Here is a 4191-nt window from a genome sequence, read left to right as displayed (position 1 = left end):
ATTTTAGTTTGTTTCATAATTCATACCCATCGATTATTGAGAATTACTTCTCTCATACCCTTTTTTTTTGGACGAATAAACTTCTCTCTAAAGTTTCATTATATATTCGGTTTTTTTTCTTTGGACTTGATTATATATTTGTTTATCGTATTAGGATATGGGCTTTGGGAGAACCTATCACAAGGGCCCAACAAAAAGATTATATCTTTAATAACCAGAAATTTAATATTTTAATTTAATACTTATCCTCCATTCATTTGTATTTGTCATTTTGACTAAACGCACGGTTATTATAAAATAAAACTTGAAGTCAAGAGCAATAACAAATATTAGAAGAATTTTCAATAAATACTTGTATAGATTAACAGTATAATTGATAATTTAGACAGATGAAGCAATCAACCTAGCAAGGTCCTATCATAATTAATAAGTGGAAACTAATCACAATCAAGAAGAATTTTGGGGTTAAGCATGGCCCATAAAAAAGATAGATAGGGATGACAAATGTGTGTCATATAATTTTATGACTCTAATATTTATAATTACAAATTTATTATATCTAAAATTATTTACCAGTTTAAATAATTTTTTTAAAATTATTTGATTATTTTAAAAATAATTAAAAATATAAAAAATTAATTTAAATTGATCAAATAGTTAGTTCATATCATCACACGTCTATTTAAGTAAATTTCAGACTTTAAATTTTATTTTGTGTATATAATATATGTATACTTTTTCCTCTGATGATAATCCTCTAATTGCTAGATTTATTAAAATTCTGAATCCTTTATATATTTCTAAGTGGAGTCTTTCACTTTATTAATGTGTATAATATTATTGTTAAAAAAATTATCAATAACCGAAATAATCTCTTTTTTGAAAAAGAAAAAGTTTCGGATCTAAGTGCGTGGCAGGGATAAGGGATGAAATATGGAGGTATGAGTCATGCATCGATACAAAATAGTACATGCATCAAATATATATAATAATATCTGATAATAATCTTATTATAAAAAGGTAGGGTTTTTTTATTTAAATAAATTAAATAAATGTATTTATTTAAGACACGTACACGTGATATATGTATATTTTGTTTACAGTGTGAACGAAATAAGGCTGGTCGACGGCTATAAATATATGTTCGTTGACAGCAAGGTTCTAGGCCCAAGTTTGAACATTTCGACCACTTTCTCCTCTCTTTTATCCATTTCTATCCATATTATTGAGTAATACGACGATGACGCGTACAGATGGTAGTGACGCTGAATGAGACTTGACATTATGCTGGGGCAAAGGACTTTGCGGTTAATTTTGGTATATTGACTTTTATGTAATCACGTGTGTGTATATATATATATATATATAGCCATGATTAGGGTACTTTCTAAGAACTAGAATATAGTTTGTATCATTATGAATAGGTCACTGATAGAAATTTGGAATTCTAGTTTATTTTCGTGTATTAGGTTGTTGTTACATAATTATTAATTTAGTCAGTAACTAGCCAAGTTTGATAATTAAATTATTAAGTTAAGTCAGATTTTGTTCGTTAGATTGTTAATAACTTTATTGAATGTTTTAAATTCGCATAACGGAAAGAGAAAATGTGTATTAGTTAAGAAGGTACATAGTTACAGAAAAATGTCGTGTCGGCATAAATTTAGTTAGTACATACGTGTAAGATTCTGTTAGACAGATGTATAGAATAATGAAGATAATTTGCTATGCTGATGGACCTATCCAACTATTTATTTTTTAATAATTGTGAATATATTTTTTTATTAGAGGTCTCATCTTCTCCTCCCCCGACGAGTGAGCCATACCCTTCCTCCATCCGATTCCATCGTCCCGTATCTGAGGGAGGCTGGATTCGGCAACACAGTGCCTCTCAGAAATTTCACATTTGACAACTCTCTTATTACGACATTCGTGGACGCGGTGCCTCTCATGTCCACCGGTATGCTCCCGTTTCATACTCCGGAGGCTACTATATCCCACAACTGCCACCGCATCCACAGGATCCTGCTATCCAACCCATACCTCATGCAGACCCTCGACCAGCCCGACTTCAGTGCCAGACTCAGTCTCCACCATGTGGTACTAGGCATAGACTCCACTATCAGGATCCCCACTATCGATCATGACTTATGTTTGTTGTTGACTTTATTTCCTAGACTATTAAAATTATATTATATAGGTGTTCCTTGTTTATTAGGTCGAATATCTTGTTTTTATATTTATGTATCAGTATATGACAGGCCTCTTGTATACTCAATACTTGTATGTTTTGTTAATGTATTTTCCTTTATTATGTCCATTGTTTTTATATTCGTGACAACTTCGTTCTTCATTTTGGCAAGTCGGTTACGATTACATATATATTAGGGTTAAGTACGATTTTGGTCCCTAAAGTATAGGTCGAAAAATTTTTTCGTCCCAAACTTTTTTTTTCATACAAAATCGTCCCCAAGGTTTAACTTGGTTTTAAAATCATCATTTTTATTTAAATTTTATAATTTATGACCAAAATATCTTAAGTAAAAATTTATTAAAAAAAAAAGAAAAAAAAGAAAAGGGAACGACGAGAGGGAGAAAGAGAATGTGAGAAGGAAGAAAGAGAATCGGGGGGAGGGAAGAAGGGGGAAGGAAAGGTGGCGACGTCGCCTATGACAGAGAGCAAGAGAGGAGAAAGGGAGAAGAGAGAGATTAGAAGGGAGAGGGAGACTGCATTCAGCGCCACCGTCCATCCCGTTCAGCCACCGCCGAGCCGTTGCCGAAGAGAGAGAGGGACGCGCAGAGTTCAAGAGGAGAGAGAGGACTGATCTGCTATTTCTTCTCTGGTTCCATTGTTCTTTTTCTTCTGATTCTGATTCTATTCTTCTGTTTCTGATTTTCACTATTGTCGTTGATTATTCTGCTTTGGTTTTTATTTTTTTGTTCTTCGCGTTGAGAGAGATGGTGATAGTTTATCTTCTCTTCTTGTCTTTCGCTGTTGCTGCTAGTTGAAATTGTTGCTACTGTTGCTATTTTTTATTACATTGGCTATGCTTCTGATTTCATTGTTGCTGCTAATACTGGAACGAAGAAGAAGAAAAAGAAAAAAAGATGTTGCTGTAATGGAGAAGAAGAAAACTGAGTATTTTGAGTATTTTGGTGAAGAAGGAGAAGGGCATTTTGGTCCGAAAGACGATTTTAAAATTAAGTTAAACCTTGAGGATGATTTTGTATGCAAAAAAGGGGTGGGGACGAAAAAAAATTTCGACCTATACCTTAGAAACTAAAATCGTACTTAATCCTATATATTACGTAAACAACAACCACTGAGTGTGTTTAGTACAAGTGTTCTAAAAGCAAACAACTATAAAAAGGGAAACAACTAGAATAAAACGAAACAACATAGAATAAAAGAACACAACTAGAATAAAACAAAACAACTACAATAAAAGGAAACAACAATAACGAAAGGACTATCAACCCAAAGCTTTGTCCGTGGGTTGGCTGGGACAACCCCTCCTAGTATGGCCGACTTGCCTGCAGAGGCCACACCGCTTCTCCTGGCGCTCGACCTCATCTATGTCATTCCGAAACCTAGTAGACACGAGTCTCCCAGTAGCCTTCCTGCGCATGAGTGGGTTAGGACAAAGTTGTGTCCCATACCACTCGGACCATAAGGAGTCAACCAGTATTGGTGAAAACCCCATCTCGTACACCTTGAATACAGCCTCCTGCCTGTAAACCGGATGAACATACGGTGCCCACTCGATGCATGCGGCGGCACACTTGGCAAGCGCATAGCGGCATGAGTAGTGGAGAGACTGAAAGAGGCCACAGACACACATACCCTCTGTTAGACGAACTCGAAAGGAACCTTGCAACCAACCCTCGAACATATGCAACTCCTCCGCAACAAACACTGAAGCCCGCCGATCAATATGAGTAACACAAATCTTCGGGAGACCTTCTCTGTTCTTCTCAATGGCTGCCATCAGCCTCTGGGAGAAGCGGTTTCTAGCAACCAGTTGTGACTGCGCCTCCCTGCCCTTTGTAACGAACAACTTCTGCAACCTCTCGTTCTTGATGCACACGATAGCAGAAATCAGCAATTATCGTGTACCCTTTAGAACTGTATTGATGTACTCTGACAGATTTGTTGTCATATGACCAAACCGCCGGCCGCTGTTGCAGTGT

The sequence above is a fragment of the Arachis ipaensis genome, chromosome B07 (genome assembly GCF_000816755.2).
Source record: "Arachis ipaensis cultivar K30076 chromosome B07, Araip1.1, whole genome shotgun sequence".
In the NCBI taxonomy this organism is placed as follows: domain Eukaryota; kingdom Viridiplantae; phylum Streptophyta; class Magnoliopsida; order Fabales; family Fabaceae; genus Arachis; species Arachis ipaensis.
This window is presented reverse-complemented; position numbering follows the sequence as displayed.